The 13,365-nt window shown below is 31.4% G+C and overlaps 1 protein-coding gene across 1 annotated transcript in view; it reads right to left on the bottom strand.

Annotated features, from left to right (window-relative positions):
• Positions 1-13,365, bottom strand: part of Lrt (Leucine-rich tendon-specific protein) — a 280,436-nt gene that overhangs the window by 256,258 nt on the left and 10,813 nt on the right. Inside the window, exon 2 of the mRNA XM_088225666.1 lies at positions 11,056-11,274. The gene's annotated coding sequence lies outside the window, so the exon portion shown is untranslated. The remainder of the gene's footprint in view (positions 1-11,055; positions 11,275-13,365) is intronic.

Here is a 13,365-nt window from a genome sequence, read left to right as displayed (position 1 = left end):
AATTATTTTTTTGGCAGGCACCGTGGCGCAATTGGTTGGACGGTTAACTGTGAAACTGGCGTTGCGGGTTCGAATCCTGCCAGTTGCAAGAGAGCAATTCAAGATTTTTTTTTCTCAATTGGTCTGGGTGTTGTGTATTTTTCATAACTTCCTTTCATATCCCCTCTATCCCACCTGCTGACTAGCCTCTAAATAGAGGCTTAGCGACGACCTTCGTGGTGTAGTGGTCAAGACGCTTGACTCACGCACGGAAGGTTCCGGGTTCGATTCCCGGTGAGTACACAAAAATTTAAATGTGTTTTTTCTCAAGCCGGGTGCTCTGTGATGTAATTCACCACTGTAATTAGGCCTCCTGGCCTGTTGTGGTGCAAAAAAAAATTATTAAAAAAATGTACAAGTATTATAATATAATTGCCTATCTTGAAATGGGGTATGTACCCTTGTTAGCTGAGCAAAGTGTACAAAAAATGTTTGTAATGTGATAAAATGTATAAATAAATAAATTTAAAAAATTATTGTTTATGTTATATAGTTAAAACACATTGGAAAAAAAGTATTTAAATAAATTAATTGTATTTTAAAAATCAATATGGATTTTGGAGAAATGTTTTTATACATAACTTTAAAAAATAAATTATTTAATAATATGTCACAACAAAAACGCGACATGTTTGGTCTTGTTAATTGTGACGTCAAGATTCGTGACAACGTTCTATTTCAATTTAGACGGTCACAAATAAAGTTCAAAATTTACCCGAATCGTAACGTAAAAGGGAATGGACCTTTTTCGAGGGAATTTGAAATTTAAAAAAAAAATCGATACTAATAAGTAGTTCAGGTTCAGGTTCTCGACGTCCTGGACGTCCACTGCTGACTGATCGTCGGGAGTTGGTGTCAGAATTACGGGACGCGAACCTGACATGGCAGGATGGAGCTGGCAGCCGACAGAGATGCTTGGAGAATCTTTGTGGACACCGTATGCTTCAACAAGGAAGCGGACATGGAATGAATGAATAACAAGTGAAAAATATTTATTTTTACTCCACAGTATTTCATAGACCCTTATTGATTTAAATTGTAAAAAAAAAAAGTTATATTTCCCTATTAAGGAGTTATATGTAAATATGAGTTACCATGGAATGAAGTTTTTTCCTCGAAATGTCTTCAAAAATTCTAACTTTATTAAGCATTTTGATGATGGCAATTTTTTTATATTTTTAATTGAAAACATTTTATACTTAATTTCATATAATAGTCCCACGGAGGTTTAGGACGAAACTCATCTAGGGACATGCAGATAACAATATTTATTTTTAAATGTAATAAAGTGTACAATACAAATTGAAAAAGTATAAAAATGTTTCAAAAAATTACAAAATATGCATAATTCAAGCTAAAAAGGTAAGGAAATGAATTAAAAATTATTCATATAAGAATATAAAATTATATGCACGTTATAAATAAGACTAAAGATGAATAAAGAAAATGTATAAAGTTTTTAATATTTACAAAATATATATACACAATACAAGCTAAAAAGTATGAAAAACGTATTAAAATCACATACACATAATAAAACCTAAAAAGTATGAAACAGTATAAAAATCAACAACACTTTGAGTTTGTCCTAATTTTTGAAGACAGGGATTGCAAAAACGGTCAAATATAAATTATATATTCAAGATTCGCATTCTCCGGATCATCCAATATTATTTATTAGAAGTACTTCTGGAAAAAAAAAATTTTTTGATATGAATAAATTGATAAATAAAGTACCAACGAGTATTTAATGGTTCCGATTGCATGACTCGGGTCTTAAATCACTTTGACATAAAATCACTCGATTTGATAAAAACGGATAAAACACAAATACCTGTTTTTATCTAAACAATATTTTTTGACTAAGGCCACTTTGAAAAATCACTCTTCAAATAGTAAAAAATAAATCAAAGACAATCCATTGAGATTCATCAATAATAACATATACTGCCCTTTTTAACCCTACTCTGCGGCATTGGTAGAAAATTGAATGAGGTTATGTCTCAAAAAGTGGCGGCTGAGACAAAATTCCTTAGTTTTTATAAATTTATAATAAAAACCAGAAATTTATAATAAAACCAGAGCCAAAGCGGAGACGCAGGTTCCTGATGAAATTCTGAACGACCTCTATGACATACGGGTAGCAATTTTCATATTAAATTCCGTAATATAAGAAGGCCAGGGGTGCAGTCCTAAGATAAGGTTTTACGTAATATACCCTATGCAAAGAAATAGCTACATCTTTACATTATATGAAGTTTCTCAAGTGACGATATATTTTATGGGTATCTCCGCTTTCGTTTTATGACTAAAAATCTCATTGCCTTATGCATGTAAATAAAATTGTATAAACAGGGTGTTCTTTGAACCCTGTCACATCAAAAAACACGATGATCAGTATGAGCAAGAAAATATATTGGCACATTAAAATAAATTTTTAGAACGAATTAAATTTACAAAAATAAAATATTGAAAAACAAATGGTTGCTTACTTCTGCAGGGGAGAAACTAGGAGGAGGACGGGGAGTCTGAAACACCGTCAACCGCGCAACCTCGACTCCTCGCTTCTGCCCTGCAGAAGAAAGCAACCATTTGTTTTTTTATTTTGTTTTTCCTTCTAAATATATTTTTTAATATGCTTATATGTCTTCTTGCCCATACTGATCGTCGTGGTTTCGGATGTAACACGGTTTAAAGAACACCGTGTATACGTAAAATAAATCTTAATCATTAATATTTCATCAACTCTCTGGAATTATATGTTTTAAATGTTTTTATACATTCTAACATATTTTTAATATGTTCATTAGTATGTCTACAAAAAGTTGTATACAGTAGTGAAAAACTTTAATTGGACTTCTACATTACATTATTATATGAATTGTTCAAACATTTTCTGTTGTTTTTCCAAACGATAAAAAAAAACTTATTCTTGATGTTTAAAGCATTTACTTTGTGAAACATTATTATTTCATTTATTAAAATAAAATTACCTTGTTTTTATGTATCACTTATATTTTTATAATTTGACAACCAACTAGTTTCGACAATACTATGCCCTCTTCAGGGTTAATTACAAACTAACATAACATGTATTAAATTTTCACAGTGAGGGTTGAGTGGGCACGGCTACAGGAGTAGAGAGAAGGGGGGGTTTGTGTGTGGATTTAGGGAGAGTGAACATGTTTAAAATAGGAATATTACTAAGATTTATTTGAATTCAATAATAATAAAATTTTATGTATACTTTGTTTGTTCGTAATTAACCTTGAAGAAGGCATAGTATTGCCAAAACTAGTTGGTTGTGAAATTATAAAAATATAAGTGGTACATAAAAACAAAATGATTTTATTTTAATATATTAAAAAAACATTTTTCAAGTTTGTTCACGATGACCTGGTGCAGACCCCTACTGGATTGAGGTGTGGAGTTGGAAAAACGAGGATGAAAGTAGGGTTAATGCTGTCGAACTGCGATCCCTCAGACAGATTAATGTGGGGTAAAAATAAATATCACAATATAGAGCGAATGGACAGCAAAAGGACGGCTAAAAAATCTACGATGCAAATGTTGATGGATGCAGAAAACGAGGAAGACCGAGAAAGACATGACACCATCAAATCCAAAAAGTACTTAAGGCTAGACATATTAAAAATAGGAATAATCGACGTGCGTGTATGAGAAGATGCATGAATGTAGAGGAAACGAGGTATGTATGCAAAGAGATTTTATTTTATTTTATTTTAGTTTATTTTATTTTACTATATTTTATTTCAACATATTACAACAGAGATGAAGAACATTTTAGAGAAATTAATATAGAAGCCTATGCATCTACAGGGCTTATGACCTGTCAATGGCTGCTGTATGTTATTTTTCTCCCAGACGACATAGACGAATACAGAGGAGTAAAATGAATAAAAATAGAGTTAAATTTGTTTTAATTTTTTTTCTTTAATTCTAAGTTTAGTGTAAAAAAAGTTTAAAAAAAGGAAAACCAAACAGTTCAAAACAGTGTTCACAATAGCGTTTTTTGTTTATTATTTTTTATATATTTTGGTATCAAAAAAGACTGTATTTTACTTATAAGTTATTTTTTCACTTTATTTTGTTGATATATTTAAGTTTTTTTTTTGTGTACATTATATTGTTACTAAAATATTGAAAGAGAGAAATCCCTGCAAACAAACTGCGTTTGCGGTTTGGTAGGAATCAAATGAATGTTCAAAAAAAATATCTTATAAAAATCCTTTTTTTTTAATTTTTTTTATCTTTGTTGCAATTTGTTAATTTTAACAGCTTTCTAGGTGAATCAAGTCCTTTTCTTCGAAAATTCGGACAAACTCAAAATATTGTTGCTTTCTGTTTCCTTCATTTTTTCGGATAGCTTATTGTACGGTACAATTATACAATAAAATTATTTAAAACCCTTGCACAGTAAGTTTAACTATGCTTTTCGTATTTTATATACCCAACCGCTTTTTTTACCAATCTAGTTTAAAACTTTTATAACAGATTGTCAAAACGAAAAGCAACTCTATTCCAATTGCTTTTTTGTTCATTTTTCTTCGAAATAAAGTCTGAATAATTGATTCTGAATGCGTTTCAACATTAGTCATAATGCTGTCCCTTATTTTTATTTGCCTTGTAAGTTCCACAATTTCACCGACCTCCGCCCTTTCCACGGTTTTTATTCCGAAACAAAGGGCTCTCACGTGAATAGAACTCCATCAGTATAATTCTCCTCTCATTCCACAGTTGCACGATTCAATTCTTTGCCAGTTCCACTACAGGGTCGGGAAAGTTTAACGTTATGGGAACTACCATGTACGAAGACTTATATGTGGAACTTTATGTAGATTTTCCGAATCCTTTATAAATTCCGAATGCACTTTCACAAATTATGCGCGGCACATTTAAACTAAGACATTTTTTTAAAATAATTATTTTTATATGCCTATGGGCCAGTAGATAGTTACATCTACAAAAATATTTTTTTTTTCTAATATACAAATACGATTAACTTCTTAAATTTAATATTTGTTATGTTTTTAATTATTTTATTGAAACATACAGTCAAAAATGATTTAATTACATATTAAAGGTAAGCTTAAAAGACAGACGAGCGAAGTTTCTAAATAATAATCATACATATTAAAATGTCTTATTTATTTATTGTGGAAAACTTATATAGCGCCATTTTCGTAATAAAATACCTCAAGGGCGCTTTACATGGTGATTCTATTGTTAAGTTAATTTAATTGAAGCTTTTAAATTTGTAATTTAATTAAAATAATTTATTTTGTTGTCACGTGCTACGGATTTATTCAAATGATTTAGAGAACAAGTGGGTTTTAAGTTTTTTCCGAAACATCACTTCACTTTCACAGCCTCGCACCTCTGCTGGGAGAGCATTCCATGCCATAGGGCCTGCGACCGCAAATGCGCGCTCACCAAATTTAGTGCGCTGTTTGAGTAGAGGTACAATAACTTTTCCTCTCGCCGTAGACGTAGCTGATCTAAGCGTGAGACGCCTGTCAGCCAGTTCATCTGGAATGCATAGTTCCCTTAGATATTCCGGAGCCGAGTTGTGCAGTGACTTATACATAAGCCAACAGAGTTTGTATTCGACCCTCTGTGGAAAACGTAGCCAGTGTAGTTCCCGAAGTAGTGGAGTGATATGACTGAACTTAGAGATTCCGAAAATAAGTCTCGCTGCGGCATTCAATACAGATTGTAGGCGAGTCATTTTGTTCATTGGTAGACCTGCATAGATACCATTACAATAATCGACTCTAGACACTACAAACGCATTTATTAATTGACGGGCGGCATCAACCGGCAAATTTTTGCGTATGCATTTAATTTGTCTCAGCTGGTAGAAGCATGAACTTATCGTTCTACTAATTTGAGCGTCAAGAAATAGGTCAGAATTGAGTAAAACTCCCAGTAGTTTAACGGTGGGTAAAACGGCACTCCCTACATTGGGTAGAGCCGTATCCTGGATCAAATTCTGTCGTCTGGCTGAAGCCACCCACAGTTGTTCAGTTTTTGATGGGTTTAATGTTAGTCTGTTTTCAGCCATCCAGTTTCCTATTTTCTTGATGCATCCATCAATTAAATTGACAAGCACACTTCTCTCGCCTGGTTTGCAATAAAAATAAATCTGCGTATCATCTGCATAGCAGTGCGACCACAATCCACATTCTTTGATAATGTTCTCTATATCTTTAGTGTAAAGGAGATAGAGAAGTGGTCCGAGTACTGACCCTTGAGATATAATATATGTAAGAGGTTGTGTTTCTGTGTATAAGCGTTACATCATTAAATAACAAGTGGGAGTGTATAACAGCCAGATAGAATGAGTCGTAATTTATTTTTAAATAAATTAAAGGCCATGTTAAATGGATCGATACATGAAAAAAAAATTGTTGTATCATTTAAAAAAACAATATCGACCAATATTTTACCGTGTTTTGTGGATTTGAACGTTGCATTTAGAATGACTAATAACTAATGACTCATTACCATTAACTTGAAAATATTATCATCATTTCTTTTCCACCCCTAATAGCGCATAGGGCACTAAATGTGTACACAAATATTTTTTGGCTACATGAATGTAAGATGATCAATCTTACGCTTCAGGTACCGGTCTAGGGACTATGAAATATCTTAGTGTGAAAACACATTTTTAAATCAATATTTCATATCGACCATGTCAGGAAATGAACCCGAGACCTTTTGCATGGTAGACAAACGCGCTGATCATTACACCATGAGGCCGACAACACACGATAAAAACTAACTTAATACAGGACCTTAATCGAACTGTAAACAAAATAACATTTTATAAATAAACACACATAGAGAAGAGTTAAGGACTGGCCGATAAAGCGAGGCCCGAAAGGCCGAATCTCCTAGCATGTAACAGTCGGCGATAGTCAACTGTTACTGCGACTAAGAGATCGCATTTCAACCGCGTTCACTCGATTTTCATTCTTCCTCTGCCAGTTCTATGTTTCACTTCTATACATAAGTGTTGAGACCAGAGGCGGTTCCTTAGTATGTGCATAAGTGCAGTGCACTGCCAAGTAAAACTTTGTATAAATAAATTAGTAATTTTATTGATAGTAAAAATATGTTATACGTAGCTACAAAGAAACAGGGATTCGTTGCAATATTATACACGTAAACATCATAATATTCAATACTAGCGCCAAAAGATCTAGCAAAATCGACTCTAGCGGACGATTTTCTCATCTTTTTTACGCATGCGCAATCGTCCTAGTGCATATTCTGTTTTGCACGATCTTTTACCCTGAATTTGTAAGAACTATATTATATCTCCTAAAATCGTCATTTGAGCGAGACAGACAATGCTTCATACCGATGGATTGTGCGTTAGAGGGAGAAGATAAAATACATATTTCAGGCATTGCTGACGCATGCGCAGATTTGAAGTTCGTTTGAAATGTGACTTGGAACATGCGTAATGACATTTTTTTTAATTTTTTTTTTTTATTAAAATTTTATTGATAAATCCTTACGGGTTACATACATTTAACAAAATGTTTTCACTTTTAAAATTCACATTCTACTGTTAATAATAATATTTTTAACATCTTTTATTTTAAAGGTTGTCTGAGTCTTTTGTTTAGTTTTGTCTGGTAGTTTATTGTATAATTTCAGTCCATGGTTTATAAGTCTCGATTGACCTTTTCTCGTTTTAAAAGATTGTATATGATATTTTTCTGATATTCTCGTATTGTGTTCATGTTTACTACAGTTTTTTTCAAGTTTTAATTCTTCGTCTACAATTACATCAGTGGTTATTTTATGAACAAATTTTAAAGATTCTAGTTTAAAGAGTTCAGTTACGTTAAATTGTTTAGTTTGTTCAAAAAGTTCTTTAGTTGCTGTTAGATAGGGAAGGTCATATACTAACTTTAATATTTTATTTTGCTGTCTTTGTAGTCTGTTTATGTCATTTTGATATCCTTTTCCCCATAGTAGTTGCATATAACATATTTTAGTTTTTACATATGTTTCATACATCTTTTTTTTTTCCTTTATTGGGACAAAGTATTTGATTTTAAAAAATAGACTCGATAAAGTCGCCACTTTGCTAATTAAATTGTTGATATGAATTGTCCATGTCAATTGTCTGTCTATTGTTAGTCCTAAGTATTTAATATGTTCAATTTCAGTTAGTTGTTCATTATTTTTGTAAGCATCTACTTTGTTTTTTTTTTTTTTATGATATTAGTACAAATTTAGTTAACTATAACGTGCGTATTATGTAATGCGCATTTAGCGTTTCTAGTTCCGATGTGCGGGCTGTCATACTAGTGCTCGTTTGTCACGTCAGACCTATCATATTATTATAATATTATTGAACTTAATAATATACAAGTTGACAACATGTAAAAAAATGCACTGCCAATGGTTTCGATCAGGAGCCGCTAGTGTTTGAGACTATAACTCCGTTCAGATCATAAGTCCTGTAAATGTCTGGACTTTCATATTCTTTTCACAAAAATGATTTGGGCTGTGTTATTTTAGTTATTTTGTAATTGTAATTGTTTACTGTCGAGTTTACTTTTTGTTTTAACACGAGAGTGAATGGGTTAAAAAAAGTTGAAGGAAAGAATAAAAATTATAACCTGCGTTAATATTTGTATGAGAATGTAAGAATTCGCAAAAGGCCTTGTACTTCCAATGACAGCCGGCGAATCGCATAAAAACTATTGTTTTCAAAACTCGTCTTAATTTCGTTACCTCATATGGAAGAAAATTCAATAACGAGTATTTCTGTACATAGCTCTCTTCCATATAAGCCGTGGATCGGCAGTTAAAAACAATATAAATACGAATAGTAAACATGCACCAATGTAAAAAAGTTATTTTATGTAGGCTACGTAGAAACGAATACAACATAACAAAAATACGCTTTTATATAAAATATCCACATCATCATCATTGTTTTTTGATCTGTATCCAGTGGTGCACAAGGCACTACAGCTTGCAACGGCTCGCACACCGCGTACCCCACACCGCATCTGAGGACATCAGTCTCCTTGTCGGTGCCCACATGCACGGAAAAATTGCTCATTGCCGACCGAGAAAAGCTGCCCGAAGGAGCTCTCTATCAGGGGCGAACCGTGAATGGAAGCGATTATGCGCAGCTTACCATTATATTTGACCAACCATAATAATGTTTTATGGTAACTTTATTTACCGAAAAACGAATAAATAATTAACATTTATTTGTAATTTTATCCTAATATAAATATAATTTTTTATAAAGCGCGCCCAGTGCCTGCGGTAAGCCAAAAGAAACTTGCCGATTATTCCAGCTTGTTTTTTCAAACAAATAAGTATACTAACATATAACAACAGAGATATAGGCAGAATGGTGAATGATACACAGTGTGTAAAGTGGCCATTTGAACCAGCCATTGACAGGTCATAAGCCCTGTAGATGCCTGGACTTCTATATTACCTTCTCTTAAATGTTCTTCATCTCTGTTGTAATATGTTAATATAAACAGCTTCCCGGGGAGTTGAATCCAGTCCTTGTCTACAGAAATTTGGACAAACTCAAAATATTGTTGTTTAATAAGTATACTATATTTTGAATGTATTAACTTCAGTGCGGGTTTTTTCTCCTAGATTAAACTTGCAGATTACACAAATTATTTTAAGATTCTTGATTTGGAAAACAGTATTTCAAACATTATTTCTTAAGAACTATTTTTCTTTGAGATGATACTTTTGTCACAAGACCATAATTATTTTCATGCGTCATATTGCAGGACATATAGCACTCCACGGCCGTTTTTAGCACTATTAATTTCTAGAACAATTCGGCAAGTTGACATTTCAATTGAATACCTAATATCGACGGAATTCATAGTGGTATTTTTTATTTATTTTTTAAAGAATTATGTATTTAAGTAATAAATAATATATCTATACAATAAGATATACTTCGAAGTTACATCGTTTGAGTTGATTTCATGAATGACAGTTGTTGTATCACACAGAACCACAGAAAAATATCAATTTATAGTATATATTACTTACATTATATTATGTACCTCCTATGTAGGTACAAATATATGTTATTGTTTTATAGCTTACCTGTAAATAAAATCACCATTTGCCACTACTCTCTGTTATATAGTAGTCTTTGCATATTAGTGCCGAAAGATGATAATTTATAAGTATGCACTTTATTGGATTGAGGAAAAGAGGGATGTGAATTCTTTACTTACTGAGAATAAATAAGTTAAATTTTCATTTTTTAAAAATAATTTTGATTATTTATAGATGTAAAGATATTTTTAACAATTGATTTTCATTGGTTTTTTAATTCATTAGTAAAGTTATTTAATTTTCAATCAAAATAATTCAGATTCCGATCATTCTGGGTAGAGGTGCCCGGAGACCACAGTTAGTCTTATGATGACCAAAGAACCTAATTTCGTTATTTTTGAGTCTACGTGAAAGAACATTACGAGGTTTTTGTTGAAGAATATTCGGGACATCAAATAAACCATAAACGGCATGAAGTATTATAAAGGTGCGGATTAATATCAAGTTGAGGTCCTGTAGCTGGCGTCACAGAAACATTGCTCAGAGATCGAACTACCCTCTACTAGGACTTGATTCTTATTCTCTTATACTGAGTTATTTACAACTCGTTGAAAATGGCCCCAAAAATTTTAATATTTAGGTCAATCGTAAGAATACAAATATTTTTTATTTCTATTAGAATTTTTTTATATTTCCATATCGGTATAGATACAGTTATCTTTTATGATTTCAATTTGTAAGCAATAGGTTTTTCACGTGTACTCTGAACAGACTCAATGCGATTTATGTGAATAACATATATTATGAAGGGGACCTTTTTTACTTAGATTATCGTTGTTCTATAAAAACGTCATATCGAAAATATTTTTTAAGCTCTGAAAAAAAAACACGATATAAAAAGAAAGCGCTGCTTACCTTGTTTTGTTATGTGGTGCAGTCAAATCCAGAATCTCCCAAACTGTGAAAACAGTTTTTTCATTTCTGTTTTTTTCATCTTAAACACTTCATTTTCACAGATCAATCTACTTATCACTTTCACAATAACACTATAGGTTTAATTATACTTTTAAGTGTAATACTTTAAAATTAAGCCAATTTTAGAAAAAAAATTGTCCGTCGGATTTTCGTTCGAATCTGGAAAACAGTAAATACAATTTAAGTCATCATCAATTACATAATCAGAAAATAAAAAAACTTTTTATTTTTAACTACTTATTATTTATTTAATGCCCTACTGGTTTCAAAACTACATAAGCTTCTATATCATATTATCATTATTCAGAAATTAATACTATCCTATATTAACCGTGTCAACTCAATACTAAATCTAATGCATATGGAGGCAATAAGTCAAATCTTTATGCCAATTAGTATTTTGTATTTATGGAGGTGAGGAGGGTTGAAATTCAATCATTTGCACTTGTTCTCAAATTAGTAAATATGTTTCAATATGCTTTGATTGCGGCTATCAAGAAAAAAACAAATTATATTAAAAAAATTACAATGTTATTGAAATAATTTTATAAACAACTTTCTGATTTTATAAATCTTTCATCACATATAAATTCACTCACGGGGAAAATTCTTAAAAATGGTCTAATGTACAATTTACATAAAACGATAAAAATATGCACTCCGTAATTTATAATCCCTAAATAAATACCGGAACGGCGTACTTCAAACAAGAAAAAACATTTCATATTAAATGCGTTAAAAATGTACAAACAGTTACTGAAAATTAGAAATATCTATTTAATAAGTTAAAAAATATATACTAAACTAAAACAACAAAAATCAAATTGATAGACAATAAAGTGGCTATAAACCGACATTAAAAAATACTGTTGTTAATTGATGTAGAAATATTTTTAATAGTGGATGAGAGATGATTTGACAGTGAAGGCGCTTGCACAGTATTTTGTAAAGAAATAGGAAATATGAAGGCATAGGAATTTGAAAGATGATTTGAAAATGTGGACGAAGGCCTGATAAGTTCAAATTTTGAAATTAAGTAAAGTGGAGCATTAGGAATATTTACTAACAGTTAAAGATTCACTGGTATTGAAAACTCAGCTGGTTGATGTCGCAAAAAGCTGGGGACCGCAATACGTGAGGTAGACAATAGCCCGATAGATTAGTTGACCGGTCGCCAACAAAGACATCTGGGTTCCGAACCCGTCTAAGGCTTTTTCTAAATATACTCTACTTAAACCCATTCCGTATTCAAACTGCAGCGCTCTCTAGTCTGACGGGGACATATTCTTTCATTGTACAGAATATTATGTATTTGGAAGGAATATTCTTGGGTTGTTGTCCAGGTCCAGTGCCAGTGGTGGGACCTTAGAGTATTTACTCAGAGGGTGGGACTACCGGACTCATGAATCTAAAGTCTGGGGTCTGAACCCCGCTTGAACTTGATTTACATTTTTTTAACACGTTTATTTACGACTTAAGTAAATGACCAATTAAAGTTATCGGGTAAATAATAAAAATGCAATCATTTATCGGATTTAGAAGTTTAGGCATCTACAAAAGTTGTGACCAGACGTTGGCTGGTAATTTGATAATGTTGACATAATCTAGCTAATGAAATCCAGTAAATTCTTGTCTTAAATCTTCTTATTACATAATATAATGAATTTTTTTTTATTGGTATTTTTACTACAGTTAGATATTCTGAACCCACAAAAGTTAGACGCAGTACTATTTTAGTAAATAGTTTTAATAAATACTTTTTTTTTAAAATAAGAAAATAGAGTAAAATAATACAATCAAAATTAAAGAATAGCAATTTACTTGAATATATTTTAAATACAGAAAGAAAAAAATAATAAACACATTTATAAATAGTGTGTGCTCATAAATGTAATTAAAACACGATAAAACATAAAACAAAGAGAATCGAAAATTTCAATTCATATCTACAGAAAAAAAAAATAATAAGAAAATCAAAAGTACCTATTAAAATTAAGATCTAAAAAAATTATAATAAATTAAGAAAAAAATTAAATAAAGAGTTAACCTAGGAAAATAACAAAAATGCATTCAATGAGAGATAAAAAAACGTTTTACATAAATAATAAACCAATATAGGAACGTTACGTAATAAAAACATAATTTTATTTTTATTATGACATGTTTTTATGTCAAGTGGCAACATATGAAATATTTTTGGAACAATATAATTCAACGTACGTTGTCCATATTTATTTTTAAAATTTGGTA

This window comes from Micrasema longulum, unplaced genomic scaffold (genome assembly GCF_059751315.1).
Source record: "Micrasema longulum isolate JH-2025_06_02 unplaced genomic scaffold, ASM5975131v1 h1tg000379l, whole genome shotgun sequence".
Classification (NCBI taxonomy): domain Eukaryota; kingdom Metazoa; phylum Arthropoda; class Insecta; order Trichoptera; family Brachycentridae; genus Micrasema; species Micrasema longulum.
The sequence above is the reverse complement of the archived record's forward strand: the minus strand, read 5'-3'. Positions and strand labels throughout refer to the sequence as shown.